This window comes from Lissotriton vulgaris, chromosome 3_2 (genome assembly GCF_964263255.1).
Source record: "Lissotriton vulgaris chromosome 3_2, aLisVul1.2, whole genome shotgun sequence".
Lineage (NCBI taxonomy): Eukaryota > Metazoa > Chordata > Amphibia > Caudata > Salamandridae > Lissotriton > Lissotriton vulgaris.
In genome coordinates this window covers 312,381,192-312,404,981 of record NC_141690.1, presented here as the reverse complement: position 1 = coordinate 312,404,981, position 23,790 = coordinate 312,381,192, and the positions used below count along the sequence as shown (strand labels likewise).

Sequence of the window (23,790 nt, the reverse complement as noted above, 5' to 3'; positions counted from 1 at the left end):
ATTCTGGCGACGGGGTTAGCATTCCACCCTTCTAGAGGGACACGACATGTATGTAACTGTGAACCCCGGTTAAAGTTAAGCAAAGCCTCAGCTCCACAAAATGGATGCTGCCACCACAGACACGAGTCTGACCCCCTGCAGCTGGGAGTCCTCCCAGTGAGGGGAGCCTGGACAAAGGGTTTCCTGTCAGGGGCGGTGCTAGCACCGTCCCAGACATGGTTTTGTGTATCCTGGGTAGGCAGGGCTTTTCAGGAAGGTGACTGCTGAGTGGCACCCCGGTGCTCACTACGCATAGGCCAGTCAGAACCAGTTCCAGGGGCACACCAGCCCCTGGCCTGGGGAAGTCCGGCAGGGGAGAGGGGTGTAACCACCCCCCTCCTGGTCCCACCCATAGGCAGGACCTAGTCACCGGGTCAGCCCCCTTTTTTTAGTATAAAGATAGGAGCGGGCCCCCTGTTCAAATTAGATCATCTTTGGAATCAAGATACCACTTTCTTCGAAAGGACTTCACGATTTCTTCTTCAAGATTCTCCCTTGTGGCTAAGGAGTAGTCACCCTGCATCAAGCGGGCACCATCCTAAAGAACACTGCGGTCTGCTGCAAGTCCTTCATCACGAATCCGACGACCCAGCTCGACGAGACCCGGCTTCCCTGGCACCTCTGACCTCTACTCACCTCTACAGCCAAGCTGAGAACCGTGAGTGCGACGAGACCTCGAGGGACCGACGATCGCCAAGACTGCACGACATCTTTACTGCAAGCCCACCGTGTCCTCCACTGGTGAGTGCTTTGGGGTCCGAGAAGCCCCGACCCAGCGCAGCTCCAGCACCCAAGGTCAGCCTCCCTGCATCTCCACGATCTGCGTGGGGCCCTTCTGCTGTTTGCTGTGCACCGCGTTGTTTGGCTACTAGCCGGCTGGCTTGTGGCCTTCTGAACGACGCCCAACGACTTCACGACTGCTGGTCTGGTTGCTCCAGGCTGGCCCTTGCTTCCTTTTTCAAGAGAGGCACCCCGGACCCTCCTGGTCCACTCCAGACGCCATTTTAGGTCCACCGCGTCGGCTTGAATTTGCCAAGGCTTTGTTGCCCAATCCTGGGTCCAGCGACGCCGACAGCTTCTATCTTCGTGGGACAGCTCGATCCTCCATCCTGGTCGCCGACAACGCCTCCTGGTCCGTGAGATCTTCGAGCTCCAGCGTCACCCACTCACCTTGTCGAGGTGGCTACCATCCGGTGCCCTCCTGGTGCCCACTGACTACTGGCTAGTAGTCTCGAACTTGGTCCCCTCTGCTTTCAGGTGTCATCAATCTTCGAGATCCAGGCTTGGATCCAACTGAACTTTCTTCACTGGTCACCGGCCAGCATCTTTTCTTCCGGCTCCTGGTCCGTCTACGAGGATTCCCGACGTCTTTTCAGACCTATGCAGCTGCAGCCCCTGGGCTAGGTAACTTCGGCATTTCGGTGCCCCAGCATAGCCTCACTATCCAAGGGTCAGAATCTATCTTCGTTTTCTCCCTACCAGGTCGGGTTCGCCCGAGAACACTAACTTTCTATTTCTTAGCTACCATAGACTTTTGTCCGCATCTCGCGTGAGAGTGCACACACTGCACCCGAGTCCCCTAGGCCTCCTAGAAGTAATCTAACGATTCCCTAGTCAAGTCCTAGCGATTCCAAAAGCTATTAGTACTGTACTTACCTGCTAGGAATTTCACATTCCACTTTCAGAGTATATGGTTTTCCGTGCCCCTCGGGCATTTGTATATACTGTGCTAACTTAAGTATTTTTGTAAGAGTTTTGGTTTGTGCTTAGTACCCTGTCCTCATAAAGAGTACAGGGCTGTTGTGATCTTTAATAAATAACTGTTTATTTTCATAACACTTGTGTGGTGTCCTTTCACTGGGTATTCAAGGGGTATATGTGTGGTGAACAGCTGGCTTAACACGCCCTCTCGAGTCTTTAGCCTTAGACTGCTCGTATCCATGCTACTAGGATAGCTGGTCTATAAGGTTGACTTACAACCAATCATCAATAAGGGTTGCTGGACTGCTACATAGTGGGCACTAGAATAGTGACCACTGCATATCAGGCCACCTTCTCACATTGGTGAGCAGCGGTTGGGATTTGAGCTTGCTGTTGTTTTACCACACGTATCCTAAAAATATCTTGTTGAAAGATCACATAAGTACTGTTAGGTACATATAACTAAAGCTTAGAATACTCTGAGTTCTACTGAACCAGCTGTTGTAGCTCCTCAAGGCTTAGCACACCTTGGCTGCAACTCTAGCAAGGGATCAGTAGGTAACACATAGTGTAGGTAGGTGCATCACTTACACCACACTAGAATCAGCATGTCAGACAAAGGAGGAAACTCTGAGTCTCCCCTTGTGTCAGTGGACCCTCCACAGGTCACTTCTAAATATGCTGCTCTTAGCTTCCATGAGATGAGACAAGTGTGTACTCTCAGGAAACTAAAACAGGGGTCTAACCCCACCACTTCCTTTCTGATTGGTCTCTTAGAGGCTTATGATGCCAGTAGGGCTGGTAACCCAGACCCTTCTAATCCAGATGGAAGTTTGCCCTCCTTACAGGGTCCCTTTGATATCCATCCCCTCCATGAGGCAGATGATGCTGAGGAGGAGGATGAGTTGTCAGGGGATGAGGCAGATAAGGGACAGGTAGAAGTCAGAAGACTAAGCAGGTCCAACTTAAGCAGACATGAGATTGGTACTGGGGGACCCCTGGGGCCACTCTCAGGTCAGCTTAACATTGGGAATGGACGAGTTAGGTCTCTATCAAGAGGCTCTAACAGATCCCTTCGAACCAATGGCTCTCTCAACTCTTCTCACAGAGGGATGTCGTCCCCTAAGAGGAGAGTGTATGAAGCTGAAGAAAGGGCAGTCAAACTGAGGATTGAAAGGGAAGAACTTGCCCTGGCCAAAGAGAGACTTGCCCTTGCTAGAGAGCAAAAATTATGTGGGCTACAGCCCACTGGTGGCAGCAATATACCTAGCAATAGGGAAAGGAGTTTTGATACAAAGCACCTGAATAAGATAGTGCCCCCCTTTAAAGAAGGGGATGACATCCACAAATGGATTACTGCTTTGGAGAGAGCCTGCACTGTGCAGGGTGTTCCCCAAAGTCAGTGGGCAGCTATCTTGTGGCTCTCCTTTGATGGTAAAGGTAGAGATAAGCTCCTCACCACAAGGGTGGAGGATGCTAACAATTACAAAATCTTGAAGAATACACTGGTTGATGGGTTTGGTTTAACCACTGAACAATACAGGATGCTGTTCAGAGACACCCAGAAAACTCAGTCTCAAGATTGGACTGACTTTGTTGATTGTGCCACTAAGGCTTTTGAAGGCTGGATACTGGGTAGTAAGGTTACTGATTTTAAAGGATTGTATAATCTAATTATGAGGGAGCAAATCTTAAATAATTGTCAGAACCAGCTATTACACCAGCACCTGGTAGACTCTGAGTTGACCTCTCCACAGGAATTGGGTAAGAGGGCAGACAAATGGGTCAGAACCAGGGTTAGGCCTAAAAACCAGGGTGGTGACCAGAAAAAGGAATCAACCAAGCCTCAAGAGAAGGGTGGGGATAAATCCACAGAGAAGACTTCCCAAGGGCCCCAAAACTCCAACAAGGGTGGTGGGTCCCAGAACACTCCTTCAGAACAGAAGAAACCTTATTGCCATACCTGTAAACAGGTGGGCCATTACAAAAGTGATGCCAAGTGCCCTAAAAATAGCAATAAGGAAAATATACCCCCAAGTAACACTCCCAGACCTCCTGTTACCACTAGTGGTAATCCCCCAGGTGGTGGGAGTGCCCCCAAGAATGTGGTGGGCATTACTTTGGGCAATCAGGAGGACTATGGCCTAGCCAGGTTCCCTGACCACACTCTTGTCTGTGAGACTGGCATGGGGTTTGCCAACTTCACTACTGGACCCCACATTTTGGGAAAGTATAGACAAGAAGTTTTATTGAATGGTCAGAAAGTTGAGGCATTCAGAGACACAGGGGCCAGCCTCACCATGGTGAGTGACCATCTGGTCCCCTCTGCTCAACTGACCCCTGGTTTTACTTATCAGGTGACAGACATTCATGGAGTGAAGAGAAGGCATCCCATGGCAGTAGTCAAGCTCAGCTGGGGTAATGTCACAGGGCCCATGAGAGTGGCAGTGACAGATAACCTACCTGTAGATTGCTTACTGGGGAATGACCTGGAACTCTCAGCATGGGCTGAGGTGGAGCAGGAAACTCACTCCAGAATGATAGGCCTATCCAGACAGGTTAGTGGGGCAGTAATAGCTACAGCCCCAGTCCAAGCATCATTCCTCCCTGAAAAGGTTGGAAGGGCAGTGGTAGCCACTGCCCAGGCTCAGACAGACTTTTCAGAACAGGATAGGAGGGCTGTGACAGTCACAGCCCAAACACAGACTGAGTGCCCTCCTGAAAAGGTTGGCAAGGTTGAAATGGTCTCAGCCTCTACTCAGACAGATAGTGAGGTTGTGAAGCCTGAAACAATGGATCACTCCACTCAAACAGAGAGCATTGAGGAGGAAGAAGAGTCTTCCCCCTCCCAGACACTAGGTGAGAGCCAGCCTCCTCAGGGAACTGACTCTACCCCTGTTGAAGGAACTGCCCCAGAGGTAGTCAGGCCTAGCCTGGCAGAGCCCCTGATGGCAGTGGAACCTTCCCAGGTGGGACCCAGTCTGGAGCAGGTAACCTGCACCTCTCTACCCTGCCTCAGTCAGCCCAGGGCTGAAGAGGACAGGGAGGCCAGTGGTGGACCCAAAAGGGCCCCCTGTCCAAAAGAACCCCTTAATCAGCAGATTAGGATCACTGAAGCTGGTAAACCTAGCCAAGTGAAAATAGAACAGACTCCTGAGGGATCCCCCTTAAAAGTAGTTAGGGAACTCCCACAGCTGGACACTGTTGGGCACAGCCAAACATGGGGCCTAAAAACCCCAGACCTGACCTGTCCCTCCAGTAAGCCAAACAGAGGGACTCAGCCTCCAGCTTTAGGTAGCCAGAGGCTGACCCTGAGAGCTCAGTGCATCTCAGCTAAAGAAAGAAAGGCACACATGATGAATGGTGATTGGAGGAAGTTGAGCCCAAAGGTAGAGGAGCCTCACTTCAGTACTCCATCCCAGCATCAGCCTTCTTCTTTCCCAAGACACACCAGAGACAGAGATTCCCTATGGTGGAGACCCTCAGATACCCTTAGGGTGAGGGGTTGCCTAGTGGACCATGACACAGGGGGAAACCAAGCCAGAGCTGGTCCTTCCTTATATGGCCACTTAGGTAATAGAGGCTTACCTGGACAAGGATAGCCTTATCTCCTTTCGTTTGGGGGGGGGGGGGGGGGTTGTGTAGGAAGGTACATCCTGACTATGGTTGCCCCCAACTTTTTGCCCTGTGTTTTAGCTGGTTTTGGACATAGTCGACCTGGGACCCTGCCAATCAGGACCCCAGGCCTACTGCTCTCTCTTTAAAATGGATTCCATGTACCCTAGGTACATTTCCAATTGGTACTGGGCCACCCTATCAGACCCTGTAACTCAGGGCATGGGTGTACCCAGGGCTGCCAGGGGCTGAAGCATGTATTATGCCACCCCTGGCTGGCCTCCTAAATTTGACACAACTGGCTGCATGACAGCTGGGGCAAAGTCGTGTAATCACCCTTTGCTGTAGGTGTAGTATACCCCTACCTAACCCTAAAATGGACACACAGATTCCTATCAGTCACTCCTATGGCAGGCCTTGACAATCCTGAAGGCAGAGTGCTTGGAATCGTGTGAGATGGTGCTCTGGCATGAGCTGAGCCTGTCTGCAGCTTGCGGAACCAAGTCCTAATAGCTGTTCCATGATATCGCATACCATATACTCTTAAGTGCATTATAATCCTCGCGGTTAAATGCTAACTTTGGTATTGCTTTATCAAAACATGTCGAGTAAGGTGTCATACGAATTGGAATACTAACCCCTCGCCAATTCTGGCGACGGGGTTAGCATTCCACCCTTCTAGAGGGACACGACATGTATGTAACTGTGAACCCCGGTTAAAGTTAAGCAAAGCCTCAGCTCCACAAAATGGATGCTGCCACCACAGACACGAGTCTGACCCCCTGCAGCTGGGAGTCCTCCCAGTGAGGGGAGCCTGGACAAAGGGTTTCCTGTCAGGGGCGGTGCTAGCACCGTCCCAGACATGGTTTTGTGTATCCTGGGTAGGCAGGGCTTTTCAGGAAGGTGACTGCTGAGTGGCACCCCGGTGCTCACTACGCATAGGCCAGTCAGAACCAGTTCCAGGGGCACACCAGCCCCTGGCCTGGGGAAGTCCGGCAGGGGAGAGGGGTGTAACCACCCCCCTCCTGGTCCCACCCATAGGCAGGACCTAGTCACCGGGTCAGCCCCCTTTTTTTAGTATAAAGATAGGAGCGGGCCCCCTGTTCAAATTAGATCATCTTTGGAATCAAGATACCACTTTCTTCGAAAGGACTTCACGATTTCTTCTTCAAGATTCTCCCTTGTGGCTAAGGAGTAGTCACCCTGCATCAAGCGGGCACCATCCTAAAGAACACTGCGGTCTGCTGCAAGTCCTTCATCACGAATCCGACGACCCAGCTCGACGAGACCCGGCTTCCCTGGCACCTCTGACCTCTACTCACCTCTACAGCCAAGCTGAGAACCGTGAGTGCGACGAGACCTCGAGGGACCGACGATCGCCAAGACTGCACGACATCTTTACTGCAAGCCCACCGTGTCCTCCACTGGTGAGTGCTTTGGGGTCCGAGAAGCCCCGACCCAGCGCAGCTCCAGCACCCAAGGTCAGCCTCCCTGCATCTCCACGATCTGCGTGGGGCCCTTCTGCTGTTTGCTGTGCACCGCGTTGTTTGGCTACTAGCCGGCTGGCTTGTGGCCTTCTGAACGACGCCCAACGACTTCACGACTGCTGGTCTGGTTGCTCCAGGCTGGCCCTTGCTTCCTTTTTCAAGAGAGGCACCCCGGACCCTCCTGGTCCACTCCAGACGCCATTTTAGGTCCACCGCGTGGGCTTGAATTTGCCAAGGCTTTGTTGCCCAATCCTGGGTCCAGCGACGCCGACAGCTTCTATCTTCGTGGGACAGCTCGATCCTCCATCCTGGTCGCCGACAACGCCTCCTGGTCCGTGAGATCTTCGAGCTCCAGCGTCACCCACTCACCTTGTCGAGGTGGCTACCATCCGGTGCCCTCCTGGTGCCCACTGACTACTGGCTAGTAGTCTCGAACTTGGTCCCCTCTGCTTTCAGGTGTCATCAATCTTCGAGATCCAGGCTTGGATCCAACTGAACTTTCTTCACTGGTCACCGGCCAGCATCTTTTCTTCCGGCTCCTGGTCCGTCTACGAGGATTCCCGACGTCTTTTCAGACCTATGCAGCTGCAGCCCCTGGGCTAGGTAACTTCGGCATTTCGGTGCCCCAGCATAGCCTCACTATCCAAGGGTCAGAATCTATCTTCGTTTTCTCCCTACCAGGTCGGGTTCGCCCGAGAACACTAACTTTCTATTTCCTAGCTACCATAGACTTTTGTCCGCATCTCGCGTGAGAGTGCACACACTGCACCCGAGTCCCCTAGGCCTCCTAGAAGTAATCTAACGATTCCCTAGTCAAGTCCTAGCGATTCCAAAAGCTATTAGTACTGTACTTACCTGCTAGGAATTTCACATTCCACTTTCAGAGTATATGGTTTTCCGTGCCCCTCGGGCATTTGTATATACTGTGCTAACTTAAGTATTTTTGTAAGAGTTTTGGTTTGTGCTTAGTACCCTGTCCTCATAAAGAGTACAGGGCTGTTGTGATCTTTAATAAATAACTGTTTATTTTCATAACACTTGTGTGGTGTCCTTTCACTGGGTATTCAAGGGGTATATGTGTGGTGAACAGCTGGCTTAACACGCCCTCTCGAGTCTTTAGCCTTAGACTGCTCTTGTCCACGCTACTAGGATAGCTGGTCTATAAGGTTGACTTACAACCAATCATCAATAAGGGTTGCTGGACTGATACATAGTGGGCACTAGAATAGTGACCACTGCATATCAGGCCACCTTCTCACACTGACCTCCATTTTTTACATAATGTATTCAGAAGGATATTTTCCTAGAGTATGGAAACATGCATCAATCCTGCCCCACTGAAGAAAACCAGCCTTAACGCTAATGATCCAATACATTTTAGACCAATATCCAGACTATCACTGCCAGCAAAAATCATTGAAAGAAATATGAATGTGCAACTCAACAAATTTCTGCTCGACTCTCAGGTGCTGAACCCAACTCAGTATGGTTTCAGAGAGGGCCACTGTACGGAAAGCGTGCTTCTCAAGTCCACAGAGGAGCTTAGGATCATCTTGGATCAGGGAGGAAAAGCTGCATTGATCATGTTGGACCTATCTGCAGCATTCAACATGGTCCATCATGCTTTGCTGATGGACCGATTGGATGAGATAGGAGTCAGGGGCACTGCTTGAAAACCTCTTTCGATCCTTTCTTTCTGATAGAAAGCAAACAGTGACCATGGAAGAATTTGAAGCAGAATCTTTTTCCCTACCTTGCGGTGTGCCGGTAGTCATTAAGCCCAACACTATTTAATATTTACGTGTCCTTATTGGCACCCCTTATCGAATCCTTTGGATTTGTCCTGACGTCCTATGTGAATAACACCCAAATTGTGGTGTCCATTCAACCAGACATGTTCCAGGAAACTGCGTCGAGACAACAGGACTGTATGAACACTGTGGGTAAGTGGATGGCACAAAATTGCTGGAAACTCAACTCCAGCAAAACGGTGGTTGTGTGTTTAGCAACAACCCCAACTTCTGGACCCCTGATTGTTGGCCCGAGGTGTCAGGTCAGCTCCCGACGCCTTTAACCCTTTAATTGCTGCCGACGGCCAACGGTCGTCACGAGCGCTACCTCCCCAGTGCTGCGCACGACCGTTGGCTGTCGGGTCAGCATTCGTTCTCCGAACGTTCAGCACTGGGCGCTAAATGTTCGACGCTGGGAACGGGTTAAGGAAAGTGAAGAATTTGGGAATTTGGATAGGCGACAAACTGAGTTTCAGAGACCAGGTGAACACAGTGGCCTCATCAACTGCATATATCCTCACAACAAACAATCGGTAACCCAGGTTAGAGGGGCGCTCTGCAAGTAAGGGAGTGGTATGAGTTTCCCAGTATATGTCGGTGCTCCTAAGGAAGGGTGTGGTCACCAACACCCCACACAACCTATCCAGTAGGTCTACAAAACAAATTAGCTTTCCTGAGCACTCTCAGTTTGTAAAGTTCAGTTCAGGCTGAATAATCCAATGACTTCTGTATGTGGATTGTGGAGGATTTGAATTCGGAGAAAAGAGAAAAATAAAAACCCATGATTTGAAGGACTTTGTTGATATATTTTGGACTACCCACCTGGGACTGCTTTGGATGAATTCAGTGGAACTTTATTATTTCTGATACTGAACTTTACAAACTGAGAGTGCTCAGGAAAGCTAATTTGCATATATCCTCAGATCATGCAAAAAATGATGCCACTACTATCCAAAGATGCGCAACAAACTGTTGTTACTGCAGTAATAATGTCCAGATTAGACAACTGCAACAGTCTATATCTTAATAACCAGGAAGGGTCTTTAAATAAAGTTCAGATTCTGCAGAATGCAGCAGCTAGACTGCATACAGGCACACCAAAGTTCGATTCAATTTCAGCCAAAACAAAAAAACTTCAATGGCTGCTGGTTAGGAAGCACACTCAATTTAAGTCTCTCTGTCTGGTTTTTAAAGCCCTTCAGGGCACCAGACCAGAATTTTTAAAGCAGAGATTTCGCTGGTATACACCTCAAAGACCACTGCAGTCTTCAGATGCAAGACTCATAACGGTCCCGAGGGTGAAAAAGGCCACCGTGGGTGGAAGAGGCTTTACAGCGATTGCAGGCAGATCATGGAATGCTATGCCACCATATCTGTGAAGCATGACCAATCTTTTGGCCTTTAAGAAGGCACTAAAAACATGGTTGTTTTCAAACTGATCATGCTATTTCTCCCATGCCACCCAATCATCTGTAGGCCATCACACAGCGCCAGGACACCTTCGGGTAACAGTTGGCGCTATAGAAATACCAATAACATTAATATAACATAACATCGCGGTCGGCCATATTTTTCGAATTTGACCCTGTCCAGTCTGATTAAATATCCATGGTTGATCTTTTGATCTTTTAGGCGCTGGCTTTTATCTTAAACTTTAAAAACTGCTTAACTCTGTTTCTACTGATTGGATTTTTATCTTTTTGAGTCAATTAAGTTATTTCAATTTTTTCTATTTTTTTAACTGGTGCAGATTCTTTCTTGTGTTGTGTTTTCACTTTATTACTGGTTGTGTGCTGCATACATAATTTACACATTGCCTCCAAGTTAAGCCTGACTGTTTTTTGTGCCCAAGTTTTTAGTGACTTTTGTGGTTCACTCTGACAGGGATTGTGGTTGTTGCATGACTAGGGCTAACACCCCTGTCAACCAAAAACCCCATTGCTCACAGTGGGGTTGTAAGGGAAGGGTTTTTCCTACTATGAAAAATATTCCATGTGCACTGTGTAGAAAGAAAAAGCAAGAGCATTTTCACATGCTTGGCAGATTTTTGCAATGAACAACTCTAGACGTGCCTATTTGCTCAAGCAAAAATGTTTTTTTACAAAAGCTTTCCAGTATTGCATCTTATAACACGGTTGTCTGAGGAATGAGAAAATGAATAAAGCTACACGAACATTCTTCTTTTTAGCGATTTTTGTCAGGTGTTGACTGTTCACATAGCAACTTAGCTATTTTAAACCAACTTACCAGTGATCATCTACTTTAGGCACAGAACAAGGAGACAAGAAGGCGGAGACTGAGCATCCATAGATCGTCCACTTCAGAATACATTGGTCTGGTTTACTCCTCAGTTTTTTTAATATGCAGTCAGGTTTCACTGGGCAGACACCACTCAAGTGCCTGAAGTGTGCAGCATTGATTCACTTGTCTATTTGTATTGAATGTATAAAAGCTGTATGTTTAATGCAGTGCTTAATTTGAGACAGTGGTTTCTAGTACTCAGTGCCAGCACTTCATTGACAACACTATAACTTATGATAGCTACCGCATGGTGGCGCTGTTTGTGTAATATAGAGATCACCACATCAACAGCTGTTTATTAAGATAATAGACATTAAAACAACCTGCCTCTCAAGCCATTCTTATAGCTTGGAGGGGCCTCGAACAGTCTGAATTGTCACACCTGTAACAGTGTGATAGCTAGTAGTTGTGTTAGTACTGTCAGTGAGATTGACAGTAGTCGCAATGGGTGGTGCAGGCCAGGGTGGCTTCCTGACAAGGACCCTGGCACTTTTTTCAATTAATTTTTTTACAAATGTAGCATTGGTTTAATGACTTAGCTTGCAAATTGACTTACAAGTGTTTGTTTGCAACAGAGGCATGCTTTAGAGTTTCGCCAGCCAGCAGACAGTGCTTTCTAACAGCGTTCTCGTTTGCTCCTTACTTGCTTTGCTTTTTACTGAGAGGAAGAAACAATGGCGGAGCCGCCTGTTCAGTGAGCCCGCTGCAGCTCACTGGGGGATAATCTCACTTCTTTACTGCCTGCCAGGATAAAGGATGGTTTAGTGGCCACCGAGGGCTCACCTTCTAATGGAATACACAAGTAATGGCGTCGAGCCTCCCAAGGTTCCTGCTAATAAAGAGGTCACTGGGGGTGATGGGGAACTTCCATTTACCGGTTCGAGGGACTGGTTTCTGAACAGCTCTATTATCGGATTGCAGTTAACAATATAAATGTCCCTCCGCTAAACACTGCTCCGAGCCAGTGATTATCTTTTTTTTTTAATGGTTAAACGATTGTGTAACAGCAAGATACACAACTTTTTTTCCCCTCTTGAATACTTAATAAATCAGCCAGCTCTCACATGTCCTCCTGTGTTAGTTGACAGGGTGCTAAAAATAAAATGTAAAGGCCTGAATAACCCTCATTCTGTGAAGATAAATGTACAGTAGTCAGTAAGGGAATTATGATGATAACATTTCAGTGTAAGTGCCCCTGGTTTCAAGACATGGCTGCGAAATTACCGAAAAATGTTGTGCTGAGTTTTACGATTTATGAGTGACTTAGAAAGTGCCCTTTTGCTGCCAGCCAATTTGAGAGTGACAACATAAATGTGTAAACAACTGGCTGGTAGTCATTTAAGAAATCGAAAGGATCATCACTCGACAATCAAATACATATGAATTAAAAAGACAACATGGAAATACTGTGCCAAGGTTTTAGTAGCTTCTTATCCTTCTTTGGAAACGTTTATGCTTCATCTAAATGAGTGTGAGTGTCAAGGCAGCTGTGCAATATACCGAGCTATGATTTAAAGACGATTTTAAAATAGGCCTTGAGATTTGACATAATAGGTGGTTTACCTGGAAATATGAAAGTCACACATTACATCAGAAAAGTTAAAGGAGGGTGTCATTGTAATAGATGTTCACCTTTGGGTTTGAAAGTGCTCTCTGCTGCTGTTGGCCTTCTGACAGATGGGTAAATAAGCAGGTGAGATTCTAGTTTGAAACTTTGAAAGAATTTTCAAGGCTCCAAGTAAAACAGAACTTTGGCTCCGTGAGCACTCCACCATAACCTTGAACAAGCATTTGCAATGCAAAAGGTCTCACATTTGCGAGACTTAGTACTATTGAAGTTATAAACATGAAAGTGGGTGCTCTGCTGAAACAAAGGGCGGAGCCCATGTACATAAAAATGCGCATGGCAGCACATGAGGCAAAGGCCTTGGTAATAAACCAAAAACATAAAAGCAGGCGATGTGCTAAATATGTAACGTGCGGCGCCCATGTAAAAAAAGTGATGCGGTTGCAAAGAAACATGAAACTATTGCTTGCGTGTACTTACTAGTTATGTGCACAGCGGTCCGTAAAGCGGGCGCTGTGGTGATAAAATAAACAGCACAAGGTACTTGGAAAAGGCACTCAGCGGCCGACGTGGTAAATATAAAGCACAGCGCCCGGGTACATCCAAGGTATGTGCACTGCAACAGGCACTCACACCACACATTACCACTAGCATAAAATAAAATAAAACAAGTAGTCCTCAAAGGAAAACATAAACAACTGTAGTTGGCCGGTGCTCCTCAGCTAAAACCAGAAGTAATGTACCAGGAGCGATAACCAGTAAGGAACCAGGAAATAAAAGCAAACCAATTGCAAGCTTCAGGCGGAATTACAACCACTTCAAGTGCACCACCAGCGTTAGCTGGCCGTGCCAGCTGCCAAGATGTGGCCATTGAAGAATACAGTAAACAAAGACTGCCTTTCTAGCAATAGTTAAAGGCAAAGCAGCATTTGGCTACTGAGAATGGTGAGATTGTGTCAACATAAGGCTGGCAGGCCTGGGACCAATCATAATTAACAGGGGGCTGACAGTTCACCAGCCCTTCTGGCTTTGGTGGGCCTCTCCCACCCATGGCCTGTGGCCACTAGCAAGGTGGCCCACATTTACAAATCAGTGCAAGTTTGGTCTTGTGTTATGCAAGCTATGCTGACTGCGGCGTGTATGTGTGCTTGGTTCAGGCAATGTGGAGGTGAGAGTAATGAAATAAGACATTCACCCGATTATAAAGCATGCCAACAAACATCAAACAAATGTCCGGGGCAGTGGGATGAGGGCAATAGAGGAAGAGATACCTGTTAGCCACATGAATAAAACAGGAGGATGGTTCTAGGACGGATTTAACCCCTAGTGCTCAGGTTTCTCTAGTGGTGATGCCTCCTCTAGTATGAGGCCCAGCGAAGACATGAAGGACCAGGTTATGTCAGAGGAGCACCAGAGCCTTTTGGGCGAAGACAGGTGGCAGCAACTAGGAAGGGTGCCAAAGTAAAAGATGAACTGTTTGAGCAGGTTCATGTGCTATGTGTGCTCTCATGCGTGGGTGGTCTGGAGTGGGTGAAGGGAGTAGGAGAGGATGGGAATAAGGCTCTGTTGATGAAGGGTACTTCTTGTGCCTTGACTGCGCGTCAAGCAATTGGGGAAGTTAGAAGGAATAAATATGTCATCACGTGGGAAAACTAGGGGTGTGGTGCAAGGGCCCCAACCCTTTAGGTAAACCCCATTCAGCCTAAGACCAGTAATTATCTGTCCCCTCATCAGATACTGCATCGTGTGGGGGGGGGGGGGAGTTGTGTGGGTCATTTTGTGTTACGTCACTGTGGATAACAGGAAGAGTATAAGGTCCATAGGTTCGGAGGGGCGACAGTCTGGGCTTCTGGTATGCAAGATGTTAACAAGGAAGTTAAATGGTAGACTTAAAAGCACGCTGGGTCCGGTGAGGGTGTGTTCCAATAATATAAAGCGACTGGTATTTTCTGACAAAACAGCAGCCATTTAAAGTACTTTTGATAGGACTCTGGAGGCTGCCCTGCCATGGAAACGCTACGAAGCTCATAAACCAGAAAGCAGGAGCATGCTGAAATAAAGTGTGGTGCCTGTGTACATAAAACTTTTGCGCATGGCGGCCCATGAAGCGGGCGCCATGGTAATAAAAAAACCATTAAAGCAGGCATTGTGCTAAAAATATAGCACGATGCCCGAGTCGACAGAAGTTATGCGGTGTGTGACAGGCACTCACACCACACAGTTACACTAGCAGGAAATAAATTAACACAAGTATAAACATCTACAAGTGTAAGAAAACTGTCCTGGGCCAGTGCTCCTCAGCTAAAACCGGAAGTGATGTATCAGGAGCACTGTGGAAAGGTAGGGCCGATTTCGACCAAGAACCCTTCAATATTTTGCCCGGCGTTAGCCGCCCTTCATACCATCCGATATTTACCAAATAAAGAGGCAGGCGCTGGAGACTGGAAGGCAGGAAACAGAAGTTTATTCCGACGGAGCAGAACACGTCAAATCAGACAACAGGGTATCTTCTTGAGGTGCTCTAAACGCATCCTTGAGGCCTGGCCTCTTATACACAAGTTTATAGCTTTATTGCATGAAACACATTCCTGTCAATACTTTGATGTACGGAAAAGACATCCTAGGAATTCCCACTTCAAGCCTGTTCCCACACGCATTTACAGTAGAAGTGCCCACCCCGGTCACAGTAGGTGATGACTATCGCACAGCAGGACATTCCGTTGATTCCCGGAATGTGTGTCTGATCGGATCTCGTGGGGTGGGGGGGGGGCTTTGATCAGTTGGAGATCCTTTGAATCGGGGCAGCTGCTTACTGTAAGGGGGGGCCAATAAATGGCATCCGCAGGGCCAGGTGGTTGCCTGGGAACGGGCAGGACAATTGGGCAGAGAGAAAAGGGGGTTTCATCAAAGGATGGGGAGGTGTTGGCCGGGAGCGAAATGCATTTCCGAGGCAGAGTCGCGCTGGAGGGGAGGTTTATGGCTCAGGTATGAGAGAGCGGGGGCTGTCAGTGCGCGGTTGATGCTCGCGAGGTTAGGAGAGGGGGAGAGAGAGACGCGCTGGCTATCGGCAATGGGCAGAGGGGCCATGGCTTTCAAAATGGCTGCCACTTACGCGCACGAAGGGGCCTGAAAAGGGACAAGATGGAGTGGCCACTGTTTCACGATTTTCACTTCACTTTCAACAGTGGCTGTGGTGAACATAAATGAACGCCGCTTATGTATACCTAGTTTAGTCATTTTCCACAGCACCAATCAATAAGGAGCCAGGAAAATAAAGAAAAGCAGGAGTGAACCAATTGTAAGCAGCAGGCGGGATTACAGTCCTTGTAGCAATTACATCAGGTCTTGCAGACAGCGCATGCGCACTGCGGAGGCTCAACCTAAAAAGCAAATTGTTCCGGCCTTTCATATATATTGGGACTACCCTTCCCTGGCATCCTAAATCAGCAGCCCTCATTCCATTCTCAAGCAGTAGCATATAATAGCTTCTCACTTCACTTGAACCCAAAAAACTATTCTTCTCACTGTATTTGTTTTTGTAAGAACATGTTGCAGGTCAGCCTAGACTAAGGGCTTGATTTAGATCTTGGTGCAACTCCTGCTGTCCTTCCATGGTGGCGGTTTCAAGTTTTGCTTGCATCTAGTTGATGGTGTACTGCTCACCATATTTCGATGCATGCTGACTCTTCTGCTCCATCGCCATTAGGCAAGCGGTAACTGTCACTTTTATTTAAAAGTCCCTGTTGTGCTGGCGCAGTCCCAGTGCCGGTTTGCTAACAGAGTGAGTCCCTGGTGAAGCAAGGACTGGTAAGTCCAACTTATTACCGTGACAATACACATATATGTTGTGTGTTCCTCAAAAACATATGTAGGTAATGTGTTATGCTCCTTTTTGCAACATATTGCATGCCACACAACATACTTTAACTATTGAATGTAAATTCAGAGGCACCACAAGCACAACCCCAAGCACCACAACAACAACATTTATCTAAGTGTAAACACAGGTGTGTTCATCTTACCTTGATAAGTTGTAAAATGTACTGCATTACACATAAGAAAAAACTGTATGAAAGAGCAATGCAAAAAGACACAAGTTTACAGCAGTTCTCAGCACACGATTCATAGTAAGATGATTGTAAACGTTGCCTGCCTTAGATCCCGATGACAACGGAGTCATTTGGCGTTGTGGTGGAGTCGGAGCAGCAAAGAAGGGACCTGGATAACGGGGTACAAGTCAGAAATGGAAGTGGCAAACAGTAAAAAAGGACATTTCTTACCTCATTTACTTTGATTCCGCAAACTCAAAGTAGGAGGTATTCCTGCCACAGTTGCCTCGACGGACAGCCAAATCGTGATTAGGTCTGCGGTCATCTTTGCTGGACTCCCGCTGACAACCGCTTCTCCATTTAGGCAAGTCGCTCCCCACGTCGCATAGCACCACCTGTGTGCCCGTGCCCCAATCCCAGCTGCCGCTGCTGCTGCTGCTGATGGCATTCAAGGGCCTCCTTAACCCACCTGCACCTCATCCCTGGTGTCCAGTGGTAGGCCAAAGGTTTGCTCTTGCTCGTGCTCTCTGAATTTTGTTTTATTTGTTTAATTGTCTTGGTTTGTTTTTCCTCCTTCCTGCTTGTGCCATTACTGTGCCCTTTTTGCCTTCTGTACCCCTCACCGTTCCTCACTCCTGTTTTCCCACCGCTGTGACCCTGCCCCAGCTCTCCCATTCATCCGCCCCCACCTCCCAGCTGCTCCTCACTCCCACCTCCCCTCCTAATGCCTGCAGCCGCTGGAGCGCCGAAGGTGTGCCTAAGTCAAGCCCGTCTGTGCCCGTCTGCGCCTGGACCGCACCCAGCACCAGAACCCCTGCCCCCCACAAACACTGCGACATCCGACGCCACTACAACGCCAACACCCTCCTCGCACTCAACACCGGACCAGCACACGCCTGCCTCCTCGCCCCCCCGAAGTGCACCAAAAGACCCTTCTCATGTCAGAACTGCAGCTTCACCAGTCTCCGAGCCTCCAACCCGCCCACCAGTACAGGACGCAACAACCTGAGATGCATACTACTGAACACTCGCTCCGCACGCAAACACGCCGTCGAACTCTGGGACCTGGTCGACACATCCTCCATAGACATAGGCTTCCTGACAGAGTCCTGGATGAACGACTCCTTGGCAGTCAACATCACCATAGCCATCCTGGACGGCTACAACATCACCTGCGGAGACCGCACCAATGGAATAGAGGCAGACTCACCATCATTCACAAGACCACCCTCATGGTCTTGACCAACTCCGATGACACCCTCAGCACCGCAGAACACCTGCACTTCCAGATCCACACTGATCCGAACACCACCCTCAGAGGAACACTGATCTACAGACCCCCGGACCACAAACTCAGTTTAGCAACTTCATCGCCGATTTCGACAGCACGCACTCCCTTGCCTCCACGGACTATATCCTCCTCGGAGACATGAACGTCCACCTCGAGAACAACAACAACACCAACTCCACCACCCTGACTGACAATCTTGTTAACCACGGACTCAGACAGATCATCACTGCACCCACCCACTCCACCGGCCACACGCTTGACCCCATCTTCTCCGCAAGCACCCGCGTCTCCTTCAGCCACACCACCGAATTCCACTGGACCGACCATCGCTGCATCCACTTCACCTTCCAGAAACACACCACGCACCACTGCACCCAGCAGGTCACCAACCGTAGCTGGAGTAAAATCACCAAAGACCAGCTAAACACCGCCCTCGCCCGAAGCCCACCCGTCGACCCGACACAGCCGCCAGCAACCTCAGGCGTTGGATCACCGACTGCGCAAAAGTCTCGCCCCGCTCAAAAACACCACCAAGAATGCCAGCTGGTTCTCCGCAGAACTCCAGACCTCCAAACAAACCTGTCAAAAACTAGAGAAGAAGTGGCACTGCGAACAGATACTGGAGAACTAAGAAGCCCTCAAGACCGCCTTGCCCCAACACCATCACCTCATCAGAGCCGCAAAAAGGACCTCCTTCAAAGACCACCTCGACAACAACGCACACAACAGCAAAGAGCTCTTCAACATCGTGAAGAAACTCTTCAACCCCAGCTCCAACACAAACAACATCCCACCATCGCAAGACCTGTGCAACTCCCTTGCAACCTTCTTCTACCGCAAGATCGCCGACATCTATGACAGCTTCAACAACCTGACCACCCCAACAACCAATGATACCCCAGACCCCAGGGCCACCACCCACAGCGACCCCCTGCTCACCTGGACCCACATCAATGACGACGACACCATCAAGATCATGAACACCATCCACTCAGGCTCCCCATCAGACCCATGCCCACACTGCATCTTCAAAAAAGCCAGCGCCACTATCGCACCCCATCTCCGCAAGGCCATCAACATCTCCTTCGAGACCGCAACCTTCCCGGAGAGCTAGAAGCACGCCAAGATCAACCCCTGCTCAAAAAACCCCAGGTAGACCCGAGAGACCTCAAGAACATCTGGACCATTTCTCTGCTCCCGTTCCCGGCAAAGGTCATCGAGAAAGCTGTCAACAAACAGCTAACCTGCTACCTCGAGGAGAACAACATCCTGGACCCATCCCAGTCTGGATTCCGCAGCATCCACAGATCGAAACCCCCCTCATCGCCCCCACCGGCGACATCAGGGCGAAACCACGCCCCTCATCCTCCTGGACCTATCAGCTGCCTTTGACACTGTCTGCCACCACACCCGAAGCAAACGCCTCCACAACGCAGGTATCTGAGACAACACTCTGGAAAGGACCACCTCCTTCCTCTCCGGCAGAACCCAGAGCGTAAGCTTCCACCCTTTCCGGTCCGAGGCCTCCAAGATCATCTGCGGCGTACCCCAAAGATCATCCCTCAGCCCGACTTTGTTCAACATCAACATGGCCCGTTCGCTCACGTCGCCAGACTGCAAGACCTCAACATCGTCTCCTATGCCGACGACACACAGCTGATCCTCTCCCTCACCAAGGAACCCCTCACTGCCAAAACCAACCTTCATGAAGGAATGAAAGCCGTCGCATGGGAGCCCCGGTGCACGTGACTAGAGCGCTTCACCGCACAGCATAACCCCGGGGGAAAGAACGGTGGCACACAACGCACGACGCCACGACCAATTACCCTCCTGATCCCAGCTCACCCCACGATGCAAACCTGCGCCTCTGCATATCAACATTCAATTCGGGCCACATGAGCTGCCGCGCCCCAAACACAACTTTCATACAGGACATGAATTGCCTGAAATCACAACATCGACACTATTAAACATCCGCTCCGAGCAACTGAGCCAGCCAGCCACTTTGGAGCACCTTCAGCTTACAAAGTCATACCTCTGATTCCGTGTACCGCATTCACAGGCCCAGGACATGCTGCCCTCCACATGCGGAAGGTTCCCTACAACGTCACGAAGAACCACTCTCCTTTAAAAGGCTCTCAACATCAGGGCCCGCGCTCCACCCGCGCCTGCAGCCTCCCACAGCCGCCGCAAACTCCATGCAACCGTACACCACAGCCACAACGATTAGTGAGAAACATTTTAAACCGGGCTCTCTCTGGGCAGGGGCCTCGCTACCAGCCAAGTGACACAACAAACGATTCCGCGGTGGGAGCGGAAATACTTACTCCGGACCGTGCTGTCCCAAAGTTGGTCATGCTGCACAGCGAAACCTTCGGACTGTATCAGCTGTTCCTCTGTCTCAAAAAACAGCTGCTGGACGCGCCCCTGCCTCTCCGCCACTGCTATGCCTCAGGTGGTCCGGCGCTTGCTCCGTCTTCCCGCCACAGCTGCTCAACACGCCCCCTGCCAGCATTCAGAAAACCATCTGGAGAAACTCAAGACAAGACCCCCCGCCTGCAAAATAAAACTGAAAATAATTACAGCCTCCTAGAGGCTGGAGGGGCAGGCCGTGGCACGCAGGAGTGAAAGAGGCAGACTCTCGCGCTCCACTGCCCTTTAACCCCTCATCCGCCAGGCAGGATCTAACCGGCCTGGTCTTTGTTCCCTTTGTGACCCGGAAGTGACTTGATCACTTCCGGATCACCAGGGGACCCGGGGCGGGTGGGGGCCGGTGTGCCCCGCAATAACTGCGGCAGGGCCCATGTCGGCCCCGCCTTTCCTTGTGATGTGCATAGTATAATGGTGCAATGTCCGTGTACACAATCAGCTACTTAGAAAACAGCCTCTTTCAGCTGTCATGTTATCGGTCAGAACGGCTTCAACTTGACGTGCACGAGGCATTAACATTTCTTTTTCACCTCTTTCCTGTTTTAGGTGTAATCATAACGTTATTAAAGTCGTTTTTACAACACAGAGTTACTTTAACCTTTCTCGGAAAATAATTATGTTATAACGTAATTAGAGATTGTTCAAGGCATTCATTAGGTGTGTAATTACTCCCGCCTTTTAAACCAGGACATTATGTCGCAAGTAAGAATCTGCCATAGGGTGTTCCTTCACCTCAGTAGCCTGGAAAACACCTCCTTCCAGGAATAAGACATCACATGCTAATTAGCTGCCGGTTCGCCTTCTCTCTCTCTGTACCTGTGATCATTTACAGTATTGTTCTATGAACTGGCAATGGCCATGGTTCGTTTACGTTGATTGCAATACTTTCTATGCATAAAACTTAAGATAACATTTTGCATGTAAGGAAAGTTTTCTGTGAGCTATGGATGAACCACATGTGACATTTGAGCAAAATTGTAACTAGAGAAACCAAACTTGAACATACCACATTATACTGTAAAGGCCTCTGATATACACCTGACCTCTGTTCATAGTGTCACCAGCACAACTGGCAAGAAAAACTGCATGCAATATAAAATTGCATTACTTGGTCGTACAAATACGCATAGAAATGAGTTTGTGCCACAATAAACACTCCATGACCCATGAATAGTGTGAAAGGCCAATTTATCAGGATATGGTTGCATATCAATAACTTTATTAACCATTAACATCAAATTATACCTAAAACAGCAATCCCCCAAACATCCAGCGTCCAATCGCTTCTCACAACAACTATCAACCCCAACTGTCTTTTCTCACCCACGCCCTGTTTACGCACGAATTCCAATGGGGAAAGACTAGTCTACGCCTTTCTTTCGTCGGGGGTCGTCATTTTGCTGGACTTTTCATGATTTACTATGTCTCTGGCTAAGCTAACATCAGGTAGAAAGTAATTAACATGAAATAACTTTATTTCGGAACAAAAAGATTGAAAATACAATAAAAAGTTGTAAAAATTAAATCGAGCATTATGCACCTTGGTCTTTTAAAGGGTCCAGTGGTACTCTAAAAGACGTCCAGCATAACGAGGGAGTAAGTTTCAAAGGGCCATATTATCAAGAAAGGGCGATACAATATCGCCGCTTTTATCGGCAGGAAACTACAGCTAAAGCGGCGATAATGGGCTTGATAATATGGCCTTGTGAATTCCCATAGAAGCCAAGGTTATCACCAGAACCAAAAAGAGGTGTCAACACAGCTCAGCCCTGTCTGCTTACAGCCCAAGCCTTGTCATGTTGACATTTTTGAGCTCCAGAATGTGTCTAAGGAGAATTTAAAGCTTTTGAATTAGCTGTACTACCAACGCTTCCCCAACGCTGACTGACAGTGGTCACCACTGTCAGTCAGCTGCAGATAGAACTTAGGTCCTTGTTGACTGCACCCCATTGACCTCTATTGGTTTTTAGTACCCTTTGTTTTTAATGGGAATTTGTTCAGTAATTTGTCTCCATACACTCAACTGTAGTCATTTTTATGTAATTTAGATCATTATAATTTTCACATTTTGATCAAATTGTGCAGGAATTTATTTCTTAGCCACAATGATGATTTAAGGTGTTTTTGATCTCTGTAAGCTCCACAGTCGAATGTGGTCTCTATCTCCCACAGTTGAACAATCAAGGGTCAGAGTTACAAAAAAATCTGAATTATGATTTCCTGATTGCAGTTTTGACCAAATCACAATAGGGAAATTGCAATTCCTATTGTAAGACAGCTTACAAACTTCAGCTAGTGATTCCTACTGGAGTTGAAAATAGACCTACTTCATGAATATTAATGAGGTAGGAGGTTTGCCACACATTACGAATTGCAGCCATCACAGGAATGGTGGTCTGCTGGGGTCAAGAGACCACCATGTCTGTGATTGCTTTTTAATGAAGCAATTTTTTTTTAAACCAGCCTATTTCCCTTAAGGGAAAATGGGAGGTGTTTAAAAAAATTAAATGAAACAATGAGGTTTGATGTTTTTAGGACTTCACAGTTGTCTCTTGTACCACTTACTGCTCCTAAATACACTTTGGGGTATATTTACAATAAGTGGCGCATCCCTGCATATCAGCAGGGATGCGCCACTTATTGTGCGCTGCGGCTCCGCCACCATGGTTGCGCCGCATTTACAATGCGGCGCACCATGGGGCAAAAACGGCACAGATGCGTCACGCATCCGCGCCATAAAAGTGTTGCATTGCTGGAGTTGCGTCGCAAGCACGACGCAGCTCCAGCAATGCTCGGGGGGCCCTATTCTTCCAATGCTGCATCAATCCTTACGCCTGCTTCAAGCAGGCGCAGGGTTTTGATGCAGCATGGGCCCCAAAATGACTGAGTGAAATCTTGTAGATTTCACTCAGCCACTTTCAGGAGGCATTCCTGCGCCGGAACGCCCCCCCCCCCCTGTGCAGGAACGCCTCCTTCTGGCGCAGAGCTTTACAACGTGACGCATATCTCAGATGCACCACGTTGTAAATACCCCGCACCATGGCGCATCTTTTGCGCCGCTGCTGCATCACAAAAGTGGCGCAAAAGCAGCACAAGGGGCTTGTAAATATGCCCCTTTGTTCCGACATTCACCAAGAGGAAAGAGTCATGTGGGGACCGGTCCAATTTACAAATGGGTACCACCACCCTTCAGGTGTCAGTAAAAAGTGAATGCTTTGTGACTATAACTCGGTCGCAAAAAATTCATACATAGCACTGCAATTCAGCATTTGGAAGGAATGCCCTACACACGCCCCTTCCAAATATGGAATTGCTAAACACAAATTGCAGTTAGGGAACATGTTACAGAATTGCAATTTGTGTTTTGTGCGTATGAAAATGCATCTTTGCAGTCGTAAACGACCTGATATTGCGATTCAGGTCATTTCTGACAGTAAAAATGTTTTTGTACATATGGCTCCATGTTTCCTACACTAACTATGAGGGCTGCATTGCATTTGGCTTTAAGCTGAGCGCAACT

General features: G+C 48.5%; 1 protein-coding gene across 2 annotated transcripts in view; it reads left to right on the top strand.

Moving 5' to 3' along the window:
• CTNNA2 (catenin alpha 2) overlaps positions 1–23,790 on the top strand; it is a 1,094,935-nt gene that overhangs the window by 874,557 nt on the left and 196,588 nt on the right. The gene's annotated exons all lie outside the window — the stretch shown is intronic.